The sequence below is a fragment of the Streptopelia decaocto genome, assembly GCF_964273445.1.
Source record: "Streptopelia decaocto genome assembly, chromosome: 1".
Taxonomy (NCBI): domain Eukaryota; kingdom Metazoa; phylum Chordata; class Aves; order Columbiformes; family Columbidae; genus Streptopelia; species Streptopelia decaocto.
The window spans coordinates 83,736,407-83,764,327 of NC_138663.1; the positions used below are offsets into that span (position 1 = coordinate 83,736,407).

A 27,921-nucleotide genomic window follows, 5' to 3' on the forward strand; every position below is an offset into this window, starting at 1 on the left:
CCATTCAGAGATGCAGAGCAGTGGGGAGTGTTTCTGAAATCAGACAGAACTCTGCCTTTTGTTCCACTAGTTTAGGTTTGAACCTAAAACCCAGCTGATTTCAGAGAATCAAATCTGCTCCCAGATCAGTGACATACAGTGCTTTAAACTTGCAGATTATCTGCAATGACAGTGCTAGGTTAAAGGCTGGTGTGCTCCTATTATATTGAACTGTGTACAAAGAGGGTGGATGCTAAGCACACATATGGTGACTGTGCCAAAGTAAATCCAGGGGATTGCTTCAGCTGGGAGCAAAGAGTGGGTGGATGGCAAATTCACTCCATATTGTGTACCTTTGGTTATGCTCTGCAAAAACAAAGCTGGGGCCAGGGCAGGGTGGGGACACCCACCGTCAAATGAGGTTGTAAGTAGAGGGCAAATATGTCCAAGCCCTGTTCACTTCACTTCACTTCGCTTCGCTTCGCTTCGCTTCGCTTCGCTGTTGGCACTCAGGAAATGGAAATACAAGGTCACAGTGCCTGAGAAGAGTCTGGAGGAGATGGGTGCTGGCATCAGTGTAGAACTACCTTATGGCTGGAGGAAGCTGTTAGAAGACTAAAACATCTGGCGTGGGAGGATGTAAAGTAGAGATTTGCTAAAATATGTTGGGACTTAAAATGTCTTGCTTTATTTGGAAAGATAGTGGAGCTACAAGTGGTGTTGGCAGTGGGTGGTAGGAGCGGCCATGGAAAAGGTTCTGTACTCCAGAGGATCAGGTGTGGCTGGGATGGATGGGTGGACAGAGGTAGTGAATGGAGGTGAATTGAAAGGCTTTTACTCCAAGCTCTGACTAAATACTGAATGAAAGGAAGATCACTAATGAAGGAGAGTAATCACACAGAGTACTGATGATGCTTTGTACAAGCACAGGACAGTAGCTGGTGTGCAGCTTTGGCTCTCATCAGATGCTACAGCCAGCATCCAGACCAGCTGCAGCTGACATAAGTTTTTCTCCTAAGTTCCCTTCAGCCTGGGTTTGAGGTCACCCATCCCTCATCGCCACACCAGTGCTCTGGCACTCCATGGCCTGGAATACCATCTGAATGTAGACATGGGTGGAGAACTGGGCTGTGTGGCCTTCACTCTGCTGTTGGAAGCAAGTAAATATTAGCTAATGTCATTAGCCTGGAAGAGATACTATCTCCATATACTAACTCACTCACTCACTCTTTGGACTTAGAAGCATCTGAAGGGGGGTATTTAGGATTGCTCCAGCCCATCAGTACAGGCAGTTGGCTTCTCCAGTGTGGATCTAGTCAGCTGTCTGTCCCAGCCCAAGCAATGGGAGCACCAGTGCTCCTCTTGGCCCTGGCCCTATTCCCAGTTGCAGCTGCAGCAAGCCTGGAACCATGAGATTATCTTCTTTTGATTTTGGGGGGCTTGGTGGAATGGACTGTCATTGAAGGGTGGTGCTGAGGTGTTGCACTGTTTAGCATCACAGAGCTGAACGGTGGGGGCATTGTTCTCAGGGAAGCTCAGCAGAAGCAGCTCCTGAGTCCCTCTGGAGTGCTGAGTGTCAAGCGCCACTGCAGGTGAAGCCCCTGATGTTTGCTTGTGCAGGCATGGCATTGCACACACCACAAAGCTACAGAAGTCACATGTTTTGCCTCTGTTCATCCTCTGCTGGTGGGAGGTGAAATCTGGTGTGAGGACTGAAGCCTTATGCCTCAGCCACTGAGTCTTTGGCTTCATTCCTCACACAGCCTTGCTCTGTGTACTTGCAGTTGGAGTATCGTACACTGAGAGGCTGTGTCCTGGCTGGTGACAAAGTGGTGACAGACAAATATCAGGAGCTCTCTAGTTCCATACTGGGCATGTTGTTTCTTTCTGGCATGGAAAGGGAGGTTCACTATAGTTTCTTCACTGCAGGTCACCAGATATTTCTGACCCTGGTCTACCTCTTAATGGAAAGGAGCAGAGATGGATTCTGGCCTGTCCACCTCAGCCTCTGAGTTGTTTTTGAACATCTGCTCTCTTCTAGTCACTATATGGTGATATTCCCTGCTGTCATTCAGCATTCCCAAGAAGAGAAGCTGTGCATTAATCTCAGCTCCTTGACTGAGGCTGTCCACATGGCTATCACCTTGGAGGTGACAACACAGAATCACACACTGGTGGAACAGGATGTGGAGAAGCCAGGCATTTTTCAGTGCATCACCTTCCAGACAAGCATAGCTGTGGCTACTCATTTGGCAGTGGGTGCTCTCACCTTCACTTCAGACAGGAGCCCAGCACTTCTCTGGATACACTGTCTTTTGCTTTGCCATGGCTTGCAAGCAGGTTGAGTGTATTTCCCCACCAGTGCCAGGTAAAATACAGCAGTGTCCTGGAGCCTAGCAAAGTAGGAAACCTCTACTGTGTAGATAAAAACCTGTTCTTTTGATTTTTATCAGTCCATTTCATTCTACTTAAAACCTGTTGGAAAACATTGACTTTCAGTTTAATCAGTGTTTACTCCCTAAAAATGCTTGTATATCACAGTGCAAGTCAATGCATTGGTAATACATTCTTTCAATACTTGCTTCCTCAGAAGCCTGGCCCTCCAGCTCCAAGAGGACCATTCTACTCTAAAGCTGCATCTATATTGCAAGGTGTGGTTTCAGCCTGCATAGACATTGAGTTTGCTTTAATTTAACTGTGATGGGTGGTGATGGTGCTGAACCCACAATCAACTGAATTTCACCTAGGCAGTCTGAATACTTCTTGGGTGGCTTTAATTTCTGTCATTGCAACTTTGCTGTTCTAGTTAGCTTAACTAGACACACTGAGGCTGGGGCACGACTACAGGAACTTCAGTTACATTTCTGGAGTGCCATGGGAATGTGTCTGGTGCTGAGGGTCTACAAACTGCCCCTTTCTTTCTTAGCACTGTACAAAGTCACTGTGTCTATGCCCTGACTGTTCTGCAGATTCAGCAGAACTCAAGGAGGGGCTTTAGTCACTTCTGGTTCTTGCATCAACAAGACAATTATTAACTCTTTGTTGCCAGTCCTTAATAGAGATTAAGTCCTGTCTCTGGAAAGCCAAGGAAGTCTGCTGTTAGCGAAAAGAACCTTTCTCCTGGTGAGCTCAGTCTTTCTGATACTGAGATGTCCTGGTTTTGCCTGATTTCATAAAAATCTTACATTTACACGAAGTGAGAGAATTACATATCAGTTGGTTCACTCCTAGTTTATGAATGACAGGCAGTGACTGCTTCCTCTTCCTATAATTTCAAGCAGGTTAGAAATAGAATTGTAAAGTGGAATTTGGACTCTGAAGCTTGGGGATATTTTAATTAGATGATGTCTCATATCTGGGATAAGATTCAAACTCTCTGACAAATTTGTTTTCCATTTCCTTGTATCTATCAACCTAGGTGCCAGAGTTCATTCCCAGGAAAAGAAATTATGCCACATCACACGTAAGATATCTCTCTTGGTTGCTTCTCCTCATACAAACTAGATGGCTTCAGACTCTCCTGCATCTGAGATGTTGGAGGTGCAGGGTGGGAAAGATAGTAAAAGGGAGAAAGAAATGTGGAGAATGGCAAACATGACAAGGGGAAAGGCAGAGAAAAGAGAATGAGGAAGCTGGAGAGCACAGACAATGACTAGGGGAAGGAGAGACCTATATTAAAGGAGGGGAAGGGAAGAGAGGGAAGTTGGAGATTTTGGTAGAATAGGTGCCTCTGTTTCTCCTTCATGCTACTGGTAATGTCAAGCAGTTTGTGTTTTTTTTAACCTGACAGCCAAATGTGGTGTGTTTTCTGAATGTCCTGATCCACAGCAGGGACAATGTGCTCTTTGAGGGTCGCAAGAAAGTTCTGGTCGAGCCCCAGAAGAATGTAATTCTGATAGAGACAGACAAGGGCTTTTACAAACCAGGAGAAACAGGTAAGGCAAGAAGGTGATATATGGAAATGTGGAAAGAAGGGTCAAGGTAGCAGCCACATCTGAGGGGAAGACTTTACCAAGTACGGCAAGATAAGCTTGTTGGAGATGGAAGACAGCAGATCTCTATTATCAGATGTTTCCAGGAACAGTATGCATCAGGATGTTCCCCTCTGAGCCGTGCTGCACCAAATGCCCAGCCTGCTGCTCCTGGGTCTTGTTTTGGTGAAGTATTTTTAGTGAGACCTAAAAGGAAAGTCAGGACTCTCTAGAACACTGGAAAGTCTCTTGTATTTTAAAGACTGTTGTCCATATTTGAGTAAAGCCTACAGTGACAGTTTCGAGCTCTAGAAATACAGAGTTACTCCAGTGTCTTCACAACACGAACAGGCTGCCATCAGACTGACCCCGGTGTTTAACACATCATTGTAATCTTTCCAGGTAAAGGTAGTGAGTTTCTACATCCTGCAGCTGCATATAAACCTTCCACACAGAGTCCTCTGGGGTGGGAGATGCTGGGGAGGGCTGTTTGAGGAAAGACCTGAATACCTCTGAGGTAAACAGAGAGACATGAATACTGAAGCACAGAAAAAGAGAAGCAGATTTGTGCAAGGATACGTCGCAGCCAGAATGATTTACAATCATTTTCTTTATATCTCCAGTGAAATTTCGAATTGTGAACCTTGATGATGACCTTAACGTTATTAAAAAAGAGGTGAGTATCACCTTGTGCTTTTCTAGAAGTAGGAGCCTTAGCATGAGACACATCAAGAGGCTCATGAAAGAGACATCTCTCTTCATGCCTGTTAAACCATACGAACAAATGATCTTTGAAAGGGAATCCACTCATCCACTCGTCCCTTGGAGAAAGACTACAGTGTAAGCTAGCAGAGAGAAAGAAGGAAACCTAGTGTGGGGTCTGGATGGCACAGAAATTTTTGGCCGGGGCCCACATCAGGCAGTGATATTAATACTGATTTGTGTGGGTGTCTTGCTCTATACAAAACTGAGCTTGTGTTTCTCTTGTTTTTACAGTATTCCCGGATATGGCTACAGGTAAGTGTCAAAGAAATGACCGAAGTCAGATGTCTGTCTCTTCTGCTGTGCCCTTTCACTCCTGGACAGAGTTGAGCCACAAATGCAACCTCATAAGGTCATGTTAATGGTTCAGCTGGTGTCTTTTCTACCTTGTCAGCCTGGGGTCTTCATTCAAGCCAGCACGCCTGTGATGCACACAGCTGAGCTAGAGACACGGCAGTAATGAACCTTTTCCCAACACCTTGACTGCACAGAGCACAAGGCACAAGAGTAAGCACAGCTGCTTCTCCTTCCCACAGTGTTATGGTGTTACCACTTCACAGTAGCTTGACTGTTCTTGGCAGCCTTTGCAATTCAAAAGTACAGTAAAAGTACCCTTGGAGGGAGGAGAAGGAATCTCACCTGGTGGTCTGGCAACCTCTCTACTGGGGCATGGGTAAGCCCTTGTAGTGCCTTCTTGTGCCCGGGTACGGCTGGACCTGCCGGGTACCCATGCTCCCAGTGTGACTTAATGGCTCTGCATGTCCTTGCCCAAATAGGATCCTGAATATAACCGTATTGCTGAGTGGCTGAATGTACAGTCAAGAAATGGCATTGTGGATCTATCCTACCCCTGGCCTCTGAAGCACCCCTTGGGGAGTATACCATCTTGGTGCAATAAGACATGGCTAAAAAAAACTTCAGTGTTGCTGAATATGGTGAGACTTGAACAACAGAGGTGAAGGAAAAGCAGTGTGGGTAGCGGGAGAAGAGAACAGGGAGATGAGGCCATTTTCATCAGACCTTTTGCCCTGGGATAACAGCAGGCTGGGGACAGGGATGGATTGGTCTGTGCACACACCTCAGACTGGGCTGGTGGTTCTGCAGCTGCATAGGGTACAAAGGAGAGGCTGTGGTCTGACATCTCATTCTAGCTGTTTCTGAGCCCTGTAATGAGCACTTTCTGCTGCTCATTGTTACCCTCTTCTAAGCCAGGTTTACTATCCACTCCAATCAGCTGCTATTAATACAATAGGAAGCAGCACCACATCTTAGTCCCATTCAGATACGTAAGGACAAACCCTGTGCCATTTAAAAGGTTTGTGCTTGACTGAGCTGGAGTGGAAAGCAGCCCCATGTGCAATTGTAGTAGCAGATAGAGGGTGGTGTGGCTGAAGGGAGTAACCCCTATTGCAGCATGGTGATGAATAACTGGGGACATTACTGTCTTCACCCCCACCTGGACTGCAGCTACAACAGAACTTACAGTCAGTGTTCATACTCAGTATTGCTTTCTTCCCTCTCCATCCTCACCTTCCTCTCTTTCATGCAGTGCTGAAAAAAATTGAAATAAATATTGAGCACCCTCCATTTATCACTACAGTGGATGAGGAATTTCAGCTGACTGTCTGTGGCAAGTAAGTACATGACACAGCTGTGATCTCTGGCCTCTGACTCCACAATCACCTCCAGATTGTCTATGGCTGAGAAGTGGCCTTCCAGTATGATGCTCTTGCATTACCCTGTGGCTCAGGGAGACAGATCACTCCCTGGAATGGGCTCCTTCTTGCACCTGGTCATTTACTGTGAGGCTGAAGGACACTGAAGATTCTGGGTATAGTGGGTGGAGAGGGATGAAAACTGATCTTAAGGAACAAGCTGAAGTTCCTGAGCAAACCAAAGTACAAAGCTCTCCTAGGCTCCACTTCCGCCCAGTGAGGGTGGAGGGTAGCCTGGATCAATATGTCTACTGAGGCAGCCAGTCTTCAGGCAAATGTTTCTCCCCTTTGACACAGGTATACCTACAGAAAGCCCGTTCAAGGGAAAACAGATATTACTTTTGTCATACTAACCCACTTCTTGGAATACAATTTATCAAGTTCTACTAATGTGAGAAATAAAACATGTTCGGTAGGTGAACGAATAGGAGAGTGGGAAGTATAACCTGCTGGAAATGTATGTCTGTTCCTTTAACATGCCTTGATGCAGCTCTGATGCGTACTAACCTGTTTCGTCTGGTGTCTTCCCACTTGCTGGACCTGATCAGATCATTGATTCCTCTTCCTGTGACTCTGTTGCTTGAATTCCTGCTCTAGCTGACTATTTGTGACTCAGCGTATCAGAAGAAGTTGTAAGCTCTGTGTAAGTAATGATGCCTGGGGTCTTTCCCAAGGGTCTGTATCACATTGTATGCAATCAGACCACTGATCTATTCAGTCCTGTGACCACTCCCACCAATAAACAGGTATCAGAGCATCAAATGGTCTGTGCCTTAATGCCCTGTTTCTTGCTGTATCCATACACTTAATGGATCACCTTAAGCTTGCTAGGGTCCCATCTGAGATTATGTCCAATGCTGGTTACACTTTCTGCATGTTTGTGTTCATTATATGTTTGTGGTTAAGCTCCACACTTGTTTTTTCCCCGGCTTTCAGATGCAGTTCTTTCAGCCTGAAAGTCAGAAGAAAATATTTCTAAATGTCAGACCAGCCAGCAACAAAGCAAAATACAAAAATCCAGCTGATCTCTGCATCTTTTAAAGAGCAGCCAGTAGCAAAATATCTCCAGCTGGAATTCTGTACAATCGTAGCTGTGCAAAACACTACCTGAATGCCAGCTGCCTCTCACATGGTATGTAAAAAGCCCTGCAAGGTTCTGTAGTGAACTTAACAGGCACAACTACAAATACTTTGTCCACCTTGTCTCTCTGGCAGACTGGCTGTATCCAGTCTCTGCCTTAGTGCTTGAGAACGCTCTTGAATTTGTAAGTGGCTGGCTGCCCAGGTTAAACACGGCCACATCACAGAGATGGTCATGACTGGAAAGTCACACTCTTGGGCTTTATTCATCAGGGCCATATGGTTTCAGGGAGGAGATTACCTTTAGCTCAGGTAAAGACATTCACACTCCGTCAGCTGCAGGATCTGGGCTTAATGCAGTCTCTTGAGTTTGTGACATAATTAACTCTTATGTGATTTGCTTTTCTGCCACTTTTTTGGTGACTGTTTAATCCAAGTGCATTAATTTTCTTCTCTGGCTAAGGTATCCATAATAAGTTTCTGCAATTACAGGTTTTTGAACTTCCATCTACTCCACAAGTTTTTGGAAATACTTCTTTAGGTTTGCCCAGCACCTACGGAACAGTTCATCTTCCTCCACATCATGCTCTTTCTCTCTGTTCATATCTCTGTTTCTGCAGAAAATCAAGAATGGCTGCGCTACTTTCACAGTGAAGACAAAGGCTCTGAAATTAGAGGACTGACAGCTACATAGTTGTCATAGGAAAAAAGGTGGAAGATGGAACAGGAATATGTGAAGCATTCTCTTCATTGCAGGCAACTTCTTTGGTTTTGGCCATTCTGCAGCAGTTGAATTCCTTTTGAAAACAGTAACTTGATGGTTCCCAAGTCTTCTGGCATGATGTTGGTCTCTATTCTAGTATAATACCTCTTCCATCTATTATTACCAGATTTCCTAATCCTCTCCGCCCTTCATCTCCACTAACACATGTATAAATTTTTTGTGATTGCCTGAACACCAGGTTGTTCCTCAGCCAGTTGCAAAGCCTTGGCTAGCTATGGTGAAGTTTGCAACAAGCCCTTGCAGTCCTTGCTAATCACAGTGCACAATCCTGACAGGCAGTCCCTACCTGTAGCCTCTTGTCCTCTCTTTTCCTAAACCTGAGGCAGGGCTGCTTTATGCACACTGCTGCTGTGAGGAATCCTTTTCCCTTTTAGTCTGACACAATATTGACTATAAGAAGGCAGTTTTTCAGTATCAGTGTTAATGTGCACCTAGCTCTGGCAACTGGAGGCGTCCATTGTTCAAACTATCACACTGTGGGTGAGGTCCCTCAGGCCACTTTTAGGCATCTACAGTGTAGCTGTCCATAATTAAACAGTCATCTAGTTTATCTTAAATAAAGATAAGTAAGTACTTATAGGTACGACGCATCATGTCATGAAGCAGAGGGCCCAGAAAGGCTGAGGGAATCATAGCCTAGAAGAATGTATTTTCTCTCCTAAATTTAGAAGTTATATATGCAGTTAGCATTGAAGCACCTTTTTGTCTTCTGCTTTCCGAAGAGCAATGCTGGGGTTTAACAGATTTCTCATCTCTCTACCCAGGAGTAGAGGCTAAGGAAGTGGTTGTAATTCCTATTGCAATGAGAACAAAGTCTATAGAGTTTATCAACCTCCATCCATTCTACAAACGTGGACTACCATACACAGGGAAGGTAATGCTCGCAGATTCCTTGTCTGCTGAGAATACATCCTAGATCTAAACTTCTGTAGGCAGAAAGCAACAGTCTCTAGGAAAGTAAGTGCAGCTCTGCTGGTAAACTACAACTGTGAGTTAAGCATCCTGTAGAAGCAATTTCTTCCGCCCATCCTAACCTCGTATATTCCCTGGACAGGAATTTTGAGGCCAGCTGCAATGACTGGAGGCTTCCCCAGGAACAGCTCCTGAAACTAGTCTGTACAATTTAAGGCAATATGGGCTAGGGGTTCCATCAGCATGGAAATAACATTCCCTTCAGACAAATGCTCATGGTGACTTGGCAGAAATCACTAAAGCCTTGTATATCTGTTCACAATCATTTCTGACTCAAGTCCCCTTGGTGATGCTAGGACTGCTGTCCCACTGGGGCTAGAAAGACTTTCATCTGGGCTAGTACTAACCCCAGCATGACGGAGAGCAAGCAACAGATAAGTTAAGTTGCTAGAGACAAGGCTGTTTCTGATTGACAAGGATCCTTCAGCATTGTCCAAGAAAAAGCCCAGGATCTGAGGAAAGCACCTTTTTTCTTCCAATATAGGTGTCTTATTTGACTGCACTACCATTTATTTCTAGACCTTAACAGCTGCACATCACTGGTTTTGTGTGTTTATTTCACTTTTATTTGGATCTTTCCCACCTATCTGAAAGCTGGAAGGGCTGAGGAAGCCTAATGATAGAAATTATTAATGTTAAGCACTGGTAGTGCCTCAGAGTGTGACACAACAGGGTATTAACTTCTTCCCCTTCTTCGCAGGTGTTCTGCCACAGTAGTGAGTCTCCCCTCAGTAATGAACCAGTTGATGTCAATGATGAGGAGACACACCTGTCATTCCTCACAGATGAGAATGGGGAAGTCCACTTCTCACTGGATACCACCAGCTGGAACAGCACACTGGTTTCTCTGAAGGTGAGCATCAGCCACAGAAGAAGAAAGATAAAGTGAAGGTAGACCGAGGAAACAGACGGAAAGTGGAAGAAATATGAGGTTTTGGAGCACGGTCTTCTGGCTCCCAATCTCATTTCACTTTATCTGTAGAAGCATCTCTACTCTCCAGTGCCATCTCCTCAGGGAAACTGGAAATTGGCAACAGTTCAGCCAGATGATCACCAAAGATGCTGTGCTGTCCTGAGCTTGAGCGTGATCTTTTGTATCCTCCCTCATGTTCCTTTGACTTCACTAAAAACATTTGTTAATCTGAACACTTCCTTGGAGGAAATCTCCCCTTTATCCATTCTGGGACATATGCTGGAGGTGGCTCAGCAGAACTGGCAGTTGACACCTGTCTCCATTGAACTCCACTTCTAGTGGCTGCCCTCACCCTGCAGCAACACACAGCTTGTCCAGGCTCAGCTTGTCAGGCAGCTGCTCTTGACCTCCCTTTCAATACCAGACCTTGAAGCACTTGGCTGCTTCTCCTCACAGCTTCTGATCCTACAGTTAGAGCTCATTGTTATCAGCCTGGCACTCCACCCATCTTCCCACTACCTGCATACCTGCAGCTTATGTGGGATTCACGCCCAAAGAGTACAATCTCCTTATTGCCACCTGTTTCTCAGAGACTAGGACTATTGTTCCAGATGTTTTTTCCTGAGACTCCAGTCTATCCAGGGTAAGGTTCCCTAATTTTGATTGGGCAGGATTTGGTGATCAGAGGTTCTGTAATCTGGGATGTAGATATCTGTCCTCAGGGAGCCTGGGGACAGGCTCTAGTTCTTGTTCCTAGGCCCACAGCTATTGTCCACAGAGTCCTAAATTATCTTCAGAGAAGTAGAGCTTCACCACACAAAAGTTGGTTTAGTGCCTCTTGTGCTTCAGGGTATTTGACCAGAAAAACAAATTGAAAATAGGGGTGCTGTGCTGGAGTGGGGTGTACACCCATGGAAACATAAAGGAGGAAAATTGAGACTTTAGGTAGATCTACTAGACTTAGATTTTTACTAAAACTTTGTAAGAGAAAGTCTCATAAGAGACTTTAAAATAACATTTAAACAAAAGAATATTTTAAGCATACAGATGCATGGTCTGCTGTCAGCTCAGGTAATAACTTTTCTGCTTCAGCAGGTGTAAAAGCTCCTTTGTGTCACTTGATACTGATTGCCAACTCATGTTTTTGTGCTCTGAAGGCTACCTACAACCTTGGAAAAGACAATGAGCAGGATTCTTCTGAAAGCTACACAGGAGTTGAGGACAGCTTCCACTGGCTGAAACCTTTCTACTCTGAGAGCAACAGCTTCCTTGAGATCAAGGCCAGGAATGATGTGATGCCTTGTGATCAAGAGCAAGAAGTGCAAGTGGATTATATCCTTGACCAGAATAAACTCAGCTCTGAAGCAGACCACATCAATTTCTACTACTTCGTGAGCACAGAAGACAACTGAATCTCAGGGCAAGACTATGCTTGCTGGTATTTTACCCTTTTCACATAGCACATAGTTACTCATGGGAAAGGGTAAGCTGCTCCCAAGCCAGTATAAGTCAGTATGTGAGTTCTGTTCTGCCCAAACATACTGCTGTTTTCCAGTTCCTGGACCTGCTCCTAGCCCCCAGCTGCTTTGCTTTGTTAGGAGTACCTTGACCTAAGCCTGGGTGATTGCCTGCCATTCACCCTACTTTCTATTACGTTCACATGGGTGGCAGTGGAGGGCTAACCTGGTTTCTGCCCAGCAGGTATGCTCTAAACCTCCATGTGTGTCTGGGGCAATCTGTCTGTGAACTCAGAAGACAGTCTCTGGAGCAGCTGACCTTCCCTGGCCTGTATCTTTACAGGAAAAGGCTTGAAATTGCACAGGGCCTTGATGGACTCCAGAGGTATGTAATCAGTAAGTCCAAAGCAAGAGTGTGACTACAGCCTAGCTGAGAGGTTATGAGTATCGTGGTTACTGAACTAGGCTCATTCATATGGTTAAAAAGTACTGTATCTTGGTATAGTGAAGATCAGAGTTCACTAGAGCTTAAGAGCAGCCGCTCTTACCTTCAGATGTACCTCTGCCTTCATAAGTGGCCATGTCTTCTTATTGCCTAACCAATACCTCTCAAGTCCCTTCCAAGCTATGCTATCACCACCTCTTCTGCAGAGCTCTGCAAGTCATGGCCTGCCAGAGAAGCTTCTGTGAAAAAATGTCTGATGTCCTTCTCTCTTCTCTTGTTTTTTCCCACTCTCCTCATGCTGTCAGAATTCAGGCCCTTTAAATGGCTCCTCTCTTTGTTCTTCAGGCTATAGCAAAAGGCAAGATCCTTTTCAATGGAGAGAAGCAGGTGCCAATTCTCCAGCATGAGTGAGTAGAAATGCATTAAGTGCCTCATAACACACTCAAGAAAAGTGTTACTGCTATCCAGTGGCAACCTCTGCAGGTGTTATCCAAGGTGGGAGCTATTCAACTGAATTCTTAGTGGTGGTCCACCTCATTAGACCAACAAAATCTCCACTCATATCAGTTCAGTGTCCTTCAGGTGACTGTCCTCCTGCCTTGTCTAATTCATCTACTATCCAATCTTATGACTCTGCCATTAGCTTGTACCTTTGGAATGTGTATCTTGCCTGTTTATTTAAGGTACAGTAGGGAAGAAGAATATTTTTGCCAACATTGAACCAAAGAAGTGGCCAGTATCCTGGTTTTATTGTTTATCTATGACAGTATCTGTGTGGAATATTCTGATCTGCAGGTAGAAATTATTAAATTCCCTCTTTTTGTTCTTATTTTGTGTCATACCCCAATGAGTCGATTCAACTGAATGCTTCCCCTCTCTTCCTTGCTGCTATCTTGTGCAGATCTGCAGGGCTCCTTCTCATTGACTCTGACTATTGGCAATGACTTCCTGCCTGACATCAAGCTTCTACTGTATGCAGTCTTATTGTATGGAGAGGTGGTGGCTGACATGGAAGAGTTTCAAGTAGAAAAGTGCTTTAGACACAGGGTGAGTAGAAACACAAGGAGTGTGATAGCATCGTTGATGTGCTCTGGACTGCTGTGGTTCCTGGTCATGTTTTATCCTCAGCTAAGTGGTGTAAACTGGATACATACCAAACCAGATGCCCATTACTTTTGGCTGTGAAACAGAACAAGAAAACTTCTTTCCTAAATTCCTAGTCCTGCCCTCCCCAACACTGGCTGGTTTCTCTTCCCATTCCCCGTGACTGACTTGGGAGCACACTGCCCCTCATGTTGTCCCTAACACAGAAGAGAAGCCTGCCTGCTTATCTTCCTGTGGTAGTTCTGGATCAGAGGGTGGAGGCTGTGTGGTGGAAGGGGAATTCTAGCTGGTCTATACGCAGAGTAGCCCCTGTAACCTTCCCAATGGGTTTCCAGAACGACCTGTTTCAGCATCTGAGCCCTCTTCCCTTATTCGCTGTCCTTCCCTCTGGTGGCCAGACACCTAAGAGTCACAGGGCCACACCCTCCAAAAGTATGCCCCCTGACCCTGTCTTTTCTTTTGCAGGTGGCACTGGACTTCTCACAGAAGGAGAAAGTCCCAGGGTCAAAAGTCAGTCTGAACCTCAAGGCTGTTCTGGGATCCCTGTGCTCTGTCCAAGCTGTTGACAAGAGTGTCCTCCTGAAGAAGGACAATACCCTAATAGCAAACACAGTGAGCGCTGCCTGCTGTGACCAACTTCCTAGTGTTCACCTGCCTTCTGTCTCCATGCGATGCGTTGGTGAGAAGAAGCCCACAGTCTGCCTCAGGACATCGCTGCAGTGTTAGGTGGCTGCCCTGACATTCGCCCTCCTCAGCCTCTTATGAGCAGTTATGTGGTGATCATTTTCCTCATGCAACAGCCATGCACTGTGGGCCTCTGCCTGGGGAGTGGTGGATGCTGCATGGCACTGCAGGGTTGGGTGGGGAGAGCAGCTTCAAAGAGGTGCTGGTGCTTTCTGCTTGGAGGGAGAGTGCTTAGCAGCTTTCCTTCCATCCACCTGTTTCTCTAGTCCTCCATCTTCCACCTGGCAGTGGGACTAAACCTCTGAAACTGAATTTGTCCCAGTAGGGTCCTCCTATCCCTCTGCCCCAAATATTGCTGGATTATAACCCTATGGCAGATCAGGCTGAGCAGCTGAGGAGTTCTTTAGAAAAGAATAGCTAGGGGACAGCACCCAGCACACACAGTGGCTGGTGAAAAGTGGTCAGGGGTCAGGATCTTGTTGGCACCCAGGTGCATTCTGAGAATCTAGAAAGATTGAAGAAACTTATCTTAAAGCAGTCGTGTTTCAGAGGAAAGAATTTAAGACATAGAACAAAAATACTGGAAGTACTGAAAATTCTAACATAATTCTACAATGTATATCGAAGACAATATACATGTATATGCCTTATGCAAAGTTGTAAGTTAAGTTATAGCAGGTCAGTTTGTTACAAAGAAGCTTCACCAAATCCAGGGAGACTTGCTGCACCTGAAGATGGGACCCACAATGTGATCTGGTGTTCCATTTTACAGGAATGCTGTTCTAGGGCAGAACACTTGCATCATCTACTAACAGGTATAGAAAGTTGTAATCATTAAATATGTAAGTCAGATGTGCCAGTGCCTTGAGCTCCAGCTGAATAACGTGCTTTATCCTAATCTTGCATCCTAGAGTTAAAAGGCTTGAAATGTAAGAGGTGAAAGTCTGCAAACTAAAAGCTACTTGCCTACATCCACTCCTTGGGCTTCATGTCCCTTGGTATAAGCTGGGCCAGTGCTAACTTCCTTAACTGCAAAGCTTTATGAAATATAATTGAGAGCTACAATCCAAATATTAGACCCATACTCATGCTTGTTGGCCAGTTCCTTATGAAGATCTCCATTTTTCCATTGCACTTGTATAAGGAGATCTTTGATGACAGCTTTATGATTGGAGGACGAGGGTTCCCTTATCACCTGGAAGACTTTGAGGCATACCCTTGTCTGCCCCAGCAGTCCAGTCTTCACAAAAAGATGGCAGCACCATGGTACCAAAGTGATGCTGATGTCTTTAATCTGTTTAAGGTGAGTCTCTGCACTTGCACCAAACTTTTCCTGAGCCAGCAGTTGCCAGTATGCCATCCTGAATGCGTACAATAAGTCACTCTTAGAACACTTCAGCTGCCCTGATTTTGATTGCTACAAGTAATTTGTGCCTTGTTTGTCTGTGTAGCCACACTGATTGGTGTGGTGGATGAGCCGACTAGGAGAGGAGCGCTGCTGGATCTCATTCTCACTAACAAGGAGGGTCTGGTTGAAGTAGTAAAGGTTAAGGGCTGCCTTGGTTGCAGTGACCATGAGATGCTGGAGTTCAGGATCTCATGTGGCAGGAATAGAATACCATGCAGAATCACAGCCCTGGACTTTAGTAGGGCAAACTTTGGCCTTTTCAAGCAATTGCTAGGGGAAATCCCATGGGAAAGGGTACTTGAAGTTAAAGGTGCCCAAGACTGTTGGTTAGCATTCAAAAACTAGCATTCTTCCAAGCTCAAGATCAGAGCATCCCGACACGTAGGAAGTCAAGGAAGGGAGCCAGGAGACCTGCGTGGTTAAACAGGGAACAGCTAGGCAAGCTCAAATGGAAGAGGAGCCTGTAACTTAAGTCCATAGGCATGTACACCCTCCACAGAAACAGTGAGGACCCATACTGTCCATGAAGGGTTTTGGCACTTCAAGAAAGCAGAAGAGCTCTCAGTGACCTGTATACCATTAAATCATAGCAAGGATTGCTCACAGGATCATGTGTATTCTTTTGGTGGGGTGGTGTCTTCTTCTCAGTCCATGCACATGAAGGCGCATTCAATCCGGTATTTCCACTTTGTGCAGTACAGGCCCTGAGACTCTGAGTCTCATTCAGACAAAACCAGAATCCATACTATGTTCTGGTCTGGTTCCCTCTCTGTTTTCTAAGCCAGGACTGGTACTAACTTGTGTAAGAACAGTTTTATGTGAACAGCCAGTCAGATCTTTCCATTCCAAAATTGTACAGAGCCTGGAATTTTTTTTCTCCTAAGTTTTTCACAGGATATACAGTGTTTGGCTCTGGCTCATTGTTAAGGTTAGGCATATGAAGTTGACATTTATGAGAAGTAATGACTGGCCTCAGTATTCTTCAGAAGCTTGTTTCCATTCTTTATGTACTGACCAGAGTCTGAGCCTGTAAGTCTTTGCATACCTATATAAACAAGCAGCATTTTAGAAAGTTTCAGCTACCACCAGCCCCCTTATGACACCTGCTATCATGAGATATTTTCAACAGTTCTCGTTCCTTTTTGTCATTGATTTACTCTCTTAACTGTTTTCCCAGATATTGAGCATGAAAATATTAACCAATACTAGAATCAAGAAACCAGTTTCCTGTATGAAACCAGGCTTTGAGAAAAAGAAGTATATTGGAAAAGACTGTTTTTGGTAAGGAACAGACATGTCCATCTCCTTGACTGAAGGGGCTCTCTTCTTACAATTCTGGCCAGCCTGCAGCTGAGACAGCTGACTTCCATCCTACTGTGTTTCTTGTTTGTGTATGAGAGGATCAAAGCTTGTGTCCAGTTCAATGGACATGATTTATAAATCACAGATAAAAGCTCAAATATCTGTGCTTTATTGGCTATCCTGGTGTTCTGCATTCTTCACAGAAAATGTAGTGTGCTCTCCACCAGCACTTTCACAGATTATTTAAAAGAGTGCAACTCCATTTGAGGATGCTGTCTCCCCCTGGATCCAAACCAAATTTGCTGGATCTGTCAGACTGAGTCTCAGGCTAAATTCAATCCAACTCTGCCTCCTTAAATCTGTCAAAGACACAGACACTGTGCCAGATTCTCACTGAAAAGCCAGCTCTGTCCACTCTTGTTCTGTGTCACAAAGCATTTACGGTTTGTGTTAAACTGCCTGTGAATGACGAACTAATTTCACCTGTAAGCTACATATACTGTTTTCTGAGGTATCACTTGCTTTTCTGCAGAAAATCATGTTGGCCATAATGATTCTGTACCTCACTCTGATAACACAAGGAAGACAAGACCACGGACACTTTTCCCAGAGACCTGGATTTGGGATTTGGTCTCTGTCGGGTTGGTAACGGCCTCTACCTGCCTTCCCCAGAGAGACCCCTGGAGACTTCTGATTGCTTCTGAGCAAGTTTCTCTCTCTCTCTTCCTGCTGTAGAGATGATGGGCAAGCATCTCTCCAAGTTGCTGTACCCGACACCATCACAGAATGGAATGTCAACACCTTCTGTGTTGCTGATACTGGATTTGGGTTGTCTCCTCTGACCACTCTTAAGGTCTTCTAGCCTTTCTTTGTAGATCTGTCACTGCCATATTCTCTGATTCAAGGAGAGACTTTCAGTCTAAAAGCTACTGTCTTCAACTACCTCAAGGACTGTATCCAGGTGAGCATTCCCTCAGTTACATACCGCTGCCAGAGCAACAACTTGAGCCCAAAGCCAAACTATGAGCTTCCCAGGAGCTCTAACTACTGGCATCTGGGCCATAAAGCACAGCCTCACACTTTATGACTCATGGTGTTTGCTCCTTTTAACAGCACATGGTACTAACACTATGCTAATGTGTGCCTTTACACCCCACCACACTCAGGTGCGCACCACTCTCACAGAGACTCCAGAACTAAAGGTGGATGCCTGTCCAGAGTGCCAGTTCACCAGCTGCCTCTGTGCTAACGAAGCAAAAACCTTTGAGTGGAACGTGACAGTCACCAGACTGGGTGAGGTTGAGCAGAGGGATGTGTGGCAGCTAGCAGGAAGAGAGGTGGAATTTGCCTGCCTCTGCATCTCTGGTCCCTATGCTTGTATACAGAGCTGCTTGCTGTGAGTGCTCAGCAATGTGCCCCTGTGCTCCCTGCAGGCAAAGTGAATGTCACTGTGAGCAGCGTGGCAGAAGATTCACACAATCTCTGTGGTAACAGGATTGCTGTGACACCTTTGCAAGGGGAGAGAGACACAGTGATAAAACCTCTGCTTTTGAAGGTTAGTCAGACCTCAGGGTGGAGAACACCTGGGGACAGCTGATCATCCCCTGAGGCAGTTAACAAGATGCTAAGAGGAAGTTTAGTCCCTTCTCAGAAGCAGATAGGCCTGCAAAGGCATGGTGACTTATTTTCCTAGCTTCTCTATCTGAACTAGTCTTTCTCCATCTGCAGCCAGGAGGTGTCCTACAAGAGAAGACCCATAATGCCTTTCTCTGTGCTGCAGGTATGAGGCAAAAATCTCTGACTGTTACTGATCATGAGAGTAGGATGGAAGGGGTAGTGGTACTGCAAATAACCAGGGATGGTGGGAATTTGTTTGAGAGCAAGTGCTAGTGGCATCATCCCTGCCTGGGAGAACAACCACGATAGTTTGTTCATGTTTGTCTTCTACCTGGCGAAATTTCCTGCATTGAGGCACTTGTTTGCAAGTTTCATCCTCACCTGGATCTCCTTCGGATGTTACATTTGTGTGTGATACTTCTTCAATGAGATAAATTTCTGGGTTCTGCCTTCCTCAGATAACACTGTTTCTGAAGAGTTCTCCCTGATGCTGCCTGCAGAAGTGCTGGAGGGATCTGACTGAGCCACTTTCTCTGTGATTGGTGAGAAAGGCTTTCCCTGTCCTTGGGTCCATAGTGGGAAGAGCTTGCACAATGCTTTGCCCTTAATGATGCATTGACCCATTTCCTCACAAGATAAACTGTAAGGAGTGTGATGTTGGCCTCAGAAATGTGGATCAAGTAATCTTTTTCAGTATCTGTCAGTATTTTGCTTTCTCATAAGGAAACTTCTCATAAGGAATGATCCTGGGTGACCCTCAAGTAACTGGACAAGAAGGCACAAAATGGGGTATCCTCTCTGATATCTGTCATTGCCACCCACCTAAGCAAACCAAAACCATCCCTGCAGATTTTCACCTAGTTTGCCTCTGTAATTATTTTCCCTCGGGAATGACATCTCTCTTCACCTTTCTTCAGGTGCCCTTATCTTCACATTTCCACCCCCTTCCAGAACCATGATGTCTTCTCTTTTTTATGCTGGTCTAATCTGGGAGAGATCAGCAGAAATCTTAATCATCTCTGTTCAGTGAGGGGCCGTCTCTTTTCTGGAACCCCAGTAGAGTTTAGAGAAGGCAGCAGTCCCTTATTTTCATACTACTGAATGTCTGTGCTTTCCATTTCTCCCGCCCTTCCACTTCAAAATTAAGGGGACATCATGGGCCCAGCACTCAAAATTTAGACCATCTGCTAATGATGCCCTTTGGCTGTGGTGAGCAATACATGGTTCAGTTTGCACCAAACATCTTCATACTCCAGTACCTGAAAAAGACTAAACAACTGCACCCAGAAATTGAAGAAAAAGCACTTAAATTCCTGAGAACAGGTAAACATTGTTCTTCTACCTTCTGCTGCAAAATCAATGTGGGGCACTGGTCTGGTGGGAGCATTGCCAGAGCTGTGAGAAAGGAAGATATCATAGAGAATAAGGGAGATGTCTAATGGAAGGGAAACATGTTTCTGAGGAAGCAGGACTCTGCCTTTATCGAAGTATTAAACCTGCTTTTCTGAGGAGGGTGTGGGTAATTAACAATCTCCATCATTACGCGGTGATTATGGTTTGTTCCCTTATGGGTTTGAGGGAGACAGAAATCCCTTGTGGAAACAGGGCATCAGCTGCTATTAATTGGGATAAAGCGTGGCCTTTGCGAGGAGATAGGAGTTTGGTAGCTTAGTGTTTCCCTCAGTTTTAGGGCACATATTGTGGGGTTGTGTCAGATCAGTCCGATATAATCTGAATTTAATACAGTGCCTTTGTCTGTGGCTCATTTTGCAATGTTCCTCACATTATGGCCTGCCAGTTCCCTTAGCCTGCTACACTGCAAGCTCAGCAGCCTCCTATAGATAGGATTTTACTCCCTCTCCTTCCCCTTTTCTCTCTTGTACTGCAAGTTGGGACACATATCTGGGAGAGGTGATCCTACCCAGGGGAATGCTGGCAGCAGAGGGGTGACATGGAGGGTGAACAGTGAGGTCATGTGGGGGGCTGAGGAAGGCCAAACAGATGGGGACGGTGTTCTGCCCTCAGAGCTTAAAGGCAGGGCTTGCTCCTTTCTGTACATCCCATAAAAAGTGCTTTCAGGAGTCCCACCAGGGCTAGCTGCAGTGCTGAACAACAAACACGTTTTCATATTGGTCCCCTCTATGAAATCCCTTTCTCCTCACTCCTGCAGATCTTTTCATTCACAACATGGTGCTTTTGAGGGTTCCCTGGGGCATGGGGAGATACAACATGGTGAATATGTCACTGTTCTGCAAAACCAGCAGGACAGACACTCACAGTACTTGCACGTAGCAGCGCTAGTAATGCAGAGCAGCCACATAGTGCACATCAGTGACACTGTGCAATTGCTTCTTGTCAGGCTGATGCTGTGGGATGCACAGGGAATTGTGTTTGGTAGGTTTGCCTCAAAGTCTCTGACTGTGGACCTAATGAAGTCTCATGCTGTGAAGCCTTTTCCCGCAGCAAAGATATGGCTTGAGATGCTACAGGCCCTCACACACTAAGAATTGTGTCCTGGCATCTGTCTTCATAGGTTACCAGCCTCAGCTGCTCTACAAACATGATGATGGCTCCTACAGTGCCTTTGGGAAATCTGACAACCAGGGCAATACATGGTGAGTGACCAAAATTTGTACCATCCTCCCAAACCTATTGTCCTTTCTGGTTCATCTCCTAGCTGTGACATGGAATTTCTTTATGCTTTGTCCACAGGCTGACAGTGTTTGTAGCCAGGTCCTTTGGATAAGCCAGTTCTTACATTTACATCAGTCAGGATCACGTGCACAATGCTCTGCTCTGGCTGCAGAAGCACCAACTGCCCACTGGCTTCTTCCGTAGTGTGGGGAAGCTCTTCAACAATGACTTGAAGGTATAGCTGCCAAACATGGGAGTGGGGGGAACACAGTGTGGGGCACAGGGTTGCTTCCTTAGGCTCTTTCACTCTGCACAGTAGCACAAAACAATGTCCCCATGGTCTAGCACAACCAAGGCATCTACCCAGGGTAGAATGAAAAAGCATGACCTAAAGCAGCAGGCATTTCTTCTGTGTGAGGTTTTAATGTCTGCTAGGTTTTCTTCATTTTTACTCTAGTCAAAAGGCACCATGGCTAATTGTGCCAAGGCATTTCAGAGGCAGAGGGATAATATTTTTATATTTTAGTGCTTGTCTAGATTACACTGTTTGGATTCTCCCTTATCTCATGCCTTATGATGCACAATACTCTCCAGATTGGCCTGACTATGCGCTCTAATATGGGATTATCTGAAGACACAGTTGCACCTCTATTGCCCACCAAATACGACTTCTCCTAGAGCCTGGCAGCCCCAAAATGATCCCTGCAGTGTAGCTGGAAATGCACCAAACTTTTGGTGAACATGCCCTAGTACTCAGGTACCAAACAGTGTGCATGCAGTGTGGCAATACTTGAGTTCATTGTCTTTGTAAAGGCAAGAATAATCCAGAGTGGTCAGACTGTAAAGTCACCCATATTAAGTACAAGGCAGGTTTACAAAAGAAATCAGGCTGCTATTTCAGCAAAGCAAAGGCTTACACTTTTTTTTTTTTCATAAAAATTTGATGCAATACAAAATAAAAACAGAGTATACATGTAGGCTGTTCATCCTTGTCTGACTTTCATGAATTTCTTAGCTTGGGCTTTCTATTTGAACAGAATTTTTTTGGTAATAGGTTTCCCACTCACCCCTTACAGTTCAAAGTTTCTGCTATTCAGTTGTCAACTATGCTTCTCAGTGTCTCAGCCCAAATTCCTCTGCTCATTTTAGATCTAGTCTTGTCTCACGTCTGAGGATTCAAGCAGAACTCCCCCAAGAATTAATGTTCTCTTATGGGAAAAGAAGCTCTTGTAGCATCTCACAGTCAGCTGAATTGTGTATAAACATGCATTGCTTTTTTGTATGCAAACCGTGCACCATAAAAATTTGTTCTGGTGTCCAATCGCTGATAAAATAAACAGCTTAAAAGTTTGCTTCATGCCCTTCTACAAGAAGGCACATCTAGGCTGCATGTACAATATGGCTCTCAGGCTGCCCCCAATACCAGACTTTCATGATATTCAGTAAGTGAGCCTGTAGGGCTTTCTTCAGTCCCCACATGTCCAGGAATGCCCAGAGGCATGCCACTGTACTCTCTCAGATATACCATTCATAGGATGTTTCAGTGGCTATATGATGACAGGCTCGGCTGGTTGGTTTTGTCTCTTTCTGATGTCCATGTGCCTTGCAGGGTGGTGTGGATGATGCGATCTCATTAACAGCCTATATCACTGCTGCATTGGTGGAACTTCATCTGGAGAAGAATGTAAGTCACATCATTACTCTTGCAGGGCTTGGGAGCATGCTCCACCCTTCATTCCTCCCCAGGTCTGTGGTTTCACGGAGTACCCAGCTTGAATTATTGAAAGGTTCTGTCACGTCCCACCTTTGTACACCCTAAGCTCAAGGGAAATTTTTAACTCTCTAAGGATTTTTTTAATATAAACGGCCCAATTTGCAGAAAAGCAGAGCATCTGCCATTCCCAAATGATCTCAGTAGAAACAATTGTCTCTGAAAATGTCTCAGGGACTGCAGGGAGAGGCAATAGTTTTCATTAAACTGATCAACATAGCTAAAGGAGAAAGAAAAGACCACCTTTCAGGTATGAAACCCCGCTCCTTCACACTAGAAATAAAAGCCATGATCTTCAAGTCAAGTGTAGACTGCTCTAGCCAGGATGGGCTGATATTCCAGCCTTACTGCTACAGTTCTGAAAACAATGTTGTGCCCTCTCATGAGCTGAGACCCACAGCATGCAGATCTGACAGTTCTGAGCTGGTGTGTTACCAGACACTTACTATGTATGGCTGGATTCTCCACCCCAGTGATCCGCCCAGTCACATCTTTATTTTCAACCCGCAACAAGTGACACATTGTCTGCCCTACTTCACATTCCACATCCCTGCAAGAAATACAGCAGTGAAATACATCAAAGATGTAGCTGGGGTACTTGAGGGTTAGGGATAGACTTTCACAATAAAAAGCGGTCAGGGGAAATTCACTGGGTTTGGATTCCTTTTGCAGGACACCATGCTGGATAATGCCTTACATTGCCTCAAGAATGTAACACTTGATAAGACAAGCCTTTATGTCAAGACCTTGATGGCTTATGTCTTCACACTGAGAAAGGACATGGAGATGAGAGAGCAGCTCCTGGATATGTTAGACAAGGAAACTGGTAGGTTGTTGGTCTTCAGAAGATTTTGGGTTCTAGAGATAATGACTGTATTTAAGACCTGGTACCTGTAGGACTTAATTGCAAAAGTTTGGGAAATTTAACTATTCTCAGGTTGGCTTTTGCATCAGAAAAATCATATTTTATTGAAACTGTGAAAGTCTCTAGTTTTTTCTGACCCATGAAACAATTTCTAGTCAAAGCAGCAGAGGTAATCCATGCTTAGTTTGTGTGGTCAAAGTACGCAATTGAGTTGTGGTGTTCGTGTCATTCTTCAGCAATTCATACATAGTACAAGAGACCTTGCAGAGGAAACTTGCCTCACCATGTCCATTCAGCTACTGATCAGGACATTTCTTTGCAGAGTTCAAACCTTTTGACCCCAACTGCTACTCTACACAGCTCAAGGGTCCTTGGGTGGATGCATCTTTATTATCGTTCTACTGAGCTCGGTTTTTCTTTTAGTCTCTTTAACTTAGAAAATAATGGGCTTCTATCCTGAATGAGGATTCCAGTGAGGGGATTTCAAAAGCACCTAAGCCTATGGTTAAACAATTGGTTAACAACTTTACCTGACATAGCTTAAGCAAGCTCTTCTCCACATCTGTTCCTCGGGTAGTATGGTGAACTAAATTGGGGACTGAAAAATAACACAGAAGAAAAAAGGGAAAGGATTTTTCAGCCTGACAAGCTACCAGTGCAGTTCACTGCACTGACACTCAAGTTGCCCAGCTGGCTTCACAGGGTGGCTTTGGGCAAACTGGAAGGAATAGAACTGCACACACTGAGTTCAATATTTTCTCATAGTTGCCACTGAGAAACCAGGTATGGAACAAGTGACTGGAGCATACCCTCACTGATGTCCAATCAGTCTGATGCTTCTAACTTACTAAGCACCATGGAAAATGTCCCCTCAAGGCCCTAGGGCATGGAGCACTACAAACTGCATATGGCAGGTGACAGTTTTCTTTGGTTCTTGCTTCCACTGATAATAGTTAGCAATTACTTGGCAAGAGCAATGGAGTTGTGAGGGAAAGGTGTTCTACATATTTAAGTGTGTCTATATTCTGTCTGCTGAGTCTGAGGATGTGACTATGGCCACCAGCTGAAGCCAGTTGGCCTCTGGAGAATCTCTGCCAAAGAGGATTATCTTCTGCTGACTAGAGATACACATTCCATGGCCTCATGGCTGGGATTCTGTTAGCCTCACTAACAGGATTACTGTTGGATCTCAAGCAGGAGTTTGATGCTTTTTAAAGAATCAAGGTTAATCTGTGGGTCATCTGTAGCTGCATCTCCAAGGCACCTTCTACCACTTCATGAAAAAATTGTTCTGCTTATGTCACCTTGGAAGTAACAAATCACAAATCCCTCACACTAAAATCTTCCATTTTGATAAACATAATGAAGTAAGACCAGTCCATAGAGTCACCGAGCTAAATTCTACAGTCTTTATGCTAGTTTTATGCAAATAAGTGATTTTGTGACTGACTTGTAATTTAAAAGCATTTCAGGTTTTCACATTCGTACCATCACAGCAGGTGCCTACACTGGCACAATAAAGTTCTTAGCTGAATTTTGGTTAGACCCCACAGCAAAACATTCAACCAAACTCAGATGTGTTCAGAGCCTGTAAGCTTGGACCATAAGTGGGAACCCAGGTCTATCTTAAATTCTCCCAGTCTATGCACTGCATAGTGAGGATGCCAACAAAATAAGTTGGGTAGTTTTGCTCCTCTGGTAGCCTGCCAGCAAATCTCCCTCCAAGAGTGACCAATTCTTGTACAATAGATAAAACTTACTGGAAATGAGTCCCAGAGCTTTTCAGTACAGGGAGCCCTGTTAGACTGTGATAGGCAAATGCAGAAACAGCAAAAATGCTGTAGCTTGGGGACATAGCCCTGAATATTGCTACAAGTGCTGAAATTAGGAATATTTCTCAAGGACACTTGTTCCAAACCTCAGAAAAAGTATTTTCTAAGCCTCTGTGTGCTCACAACAAACTCAATGCCATTATAGCTGGGGAATGCAGGGCTTCCCCTGACTCAGCTTAGTGCTTCAGTCAGCCGTGGTTCACTGACAAATAGCAAACTTCATGTGAGACAACAGGGAAGGCCAATGAGCTGATGATAACCAAAGCACATCTATTGTCTCCCTTCACAGCAGGAGAAGATATCCTTGGTGAAAAAGACAGAGATAAAACCAGACAAAGTCACAATCTACTTGGAAAAGGTAAGAGGAAGACCACAGGGAGCTGCCCATTGGAATAGTAAGCAACTGCAGCACTTTGTGTTGGGTCTCTCAGAGATCAGAAATACCAATCTCTAGGGTGGCCAAGCAGGCTAAAATTTTGGCAAAAGAGGAAGAGAGTGGAAGAATTTGGAAAGGTAGAGAAAGAAATCTCTGGTGCAGAGGGAATAAAGTTGGTATGTATGTGATTTTGACATGGCCAGTGCATTTTTCTGCTCACTTCTTGTCTCCAGCGGGGTAAGACTTCTCTGAAGCTTAACATCTCAGTTCAACAAGATGTTGAAGTGCAGAATCTGAAAGCAGCAACAGTGCATGTCTATGACTACTACAAACCAGGTGAGATTTCACTAGCATAGGCAAAGAGTAACTGTTATACCCCTCACCGAGAAACAGTTCTGTCTATGCCCCTTGTTTCCTGATCTCCCTTATTCCAGTGCACTTCTTCCTGCAACTCCAAGCTTGAGTTTTCTCTGTATAAAACTTCTACATTCAAGTAGAAGTTCAAGAACTTGCTTTTCTATTATTGAGACAAGACTGCCTGGCACTATGATTATGTTGTGGTGTGCAAGTGTTCAAAATGACTGGGTTTTTTTACTTCCTTTAGCTTGAAGCTATCTCTCTGTGGAAATAAATCTTCCCTGTCAATTTACCATGTCTTCTTCTGGTTCTTAGCTCTCTTGAAAATACTTAGGCATTTATTTAAAATTATTATTACTGTCACCCTTATCCATCAGAAGGCAGAATTTAGTTCTATGCTTTGCATGTGTTGTGTAATAATCCTACCATCCATTGGGTGCTGCCATGTCTCAGAGGATAATAGGAAGAGAATTTCTTACCACTTAAAGCTCTAAATTAACTATTAGCACACAGAAGAGAGATATCGTGGAATCATTGTGAGCCTCTCTGATTATTTTGTGCTCACTATGAGCCAAACCCCTGGATAGAACATTAAGAATCATTAAAAAAAAATAAATCGAGAACAAAATGGAAAAAACTACAACTGGAGATTTATAAAGAAGCACCACAGACCTACATGTTGTATACTGAATTCCATTCTTGTTCCCCCTTCCACGCCATGTCAAGAGAGGAGGAGACATCTCAGTCCAGCCTTTACAGAGCTAAATATTTTCACCTAATATGGTCTCTTTTTGCTATTACATCCTATACAAGAATTTTTGTGCTTAGGATTCACACTTTAAAAACTGTTATCCGACACAAGAGTTCTAATTATCAGTAAAAAAATCAAGGCTATCAGGATACATTACTGAAATGTTCTCTATTTACAAAAATGTCCTTGCATTAGAAGGTATCACAATGCAAAAAAGAGTCTTTTACAGCTGTATGGGACACATGTTGGGGGGCACAGACCATTGGTCTGACCCACTGTAGACGTCATCTGAAGAGTAAAAAATTTAGGTACTAGGATGGTTACATTAAAGAGAAAGTAGTTTGGCATTACCCTACCATGCAGTTCTGTCGCTCACCACCCTTTCTCTTTTTTTTTTTTTTTTTTCTACAGATGACCGCACAGTAAGAGAATATGTTTTTCCTTGCAGTTCAGGTTAGTGTTAAAAGGCTTCCAAGGCAGGAACAGATGAAACAGAGCAGAGGACTGGTGGTAAGCAAGCAAAGCAGCCCACCTAGATGATGCAGAGCCTTCCTGGACTGCAGGTTGAAGTAGGATCTACTGTACTAGTTCTGGGCACAGTTTCCAGCCCAGGTATAATCTCAGTGCAGACCAAGGCTTGAGCATGCCATGGAAAGTTAAAAGGATCTGTCTTTATTCCATTTCCATGCACTCCTTTCATTGTAGAGTCTTCACAGCATCCCAAATATGAATGCAACTGGAAATGCCTATGTCAATGACAAAAAGATGTTGCAACTCATCCCCTCAGATTTGTTAGTCCTTAGATTTCTTCCTAAAAATTCATCAGGCACTTTGCCTTTTCTTGCTCTTTATTTCTGCAGATGTCTCGAAGAAGAGTTCCTACTAGAATGCCCTGTCTCTGGAATCAATAACCTGAATTTCCTGTTTCCATAAGGAAAACTTCATTGCTCTGGCTCTTCTCTGCTGTGTTGGATGCATCTTTGATCCGTGCTCCAAGTTTCTGTGTGAAACCTGGTTTGATACACAGTAGTTCAAGATGAAGTGAAATAAAGTATGTGGAAAGAAGGTGATGACTTGACACTTCATGAAATCCGAACAGATTTTAATGTCTGAAAAAGAGAGAAATATTACCTAGGTCATGG

General features: G+C 44.5%; 1 pseudogene across 1 annotated transcript; it reads left to right on the forward strand.

Annotated features, from left to right (window-relative positions):
* The first annotated feature begins 1,320 nt into the window (after nt 1–1,320).
* Nucleotides 1,321–27,665, forward strand: LOC309452671 (alpha-2-macroglobulin-like protein 1; annotated as a pseudogene). The gene is made up of 33 exons: nt 1,321–1,388; nt 2,021–2,234; nt 3,770–3,914; nt 4,574–4,626; nt 4,947–4,967; nt 5,489–5,647; nt 6,268–6,346; nt 6,725–6,839; nt 7,364–7,385; nt 9,056–9,165; nt 9,964–10,116; nt 11,334–11,567; nt 12,424–12,489; nt 12,980–13,125; nt 13,648–13,794; nt 15,002–15,169; nt 16,452–16,555; nt 17,109–17,217; nt 17,312–17,537; nt 17,743–17,869; nt 18,010–18,131; nt 18,305–18,356; nt 18,652–18,735; nt 19,341–19,516; nt 20,727–20,808; nt 20,906–21,062; nt 22,437–22,511; nt 23,271–23,424; nt 25,104–25,144; nt 25,585–25,653; nt 25,905–26,007; nt 27,191–27,232; nt 27,640–27,665. The product of its transcript is annotated as an alpha-2-macroglobulin-like protein 1 (transcript).
* The last annotated feature ends 256 nt before the right edge of the window (nt 27,666–27,921 follow it).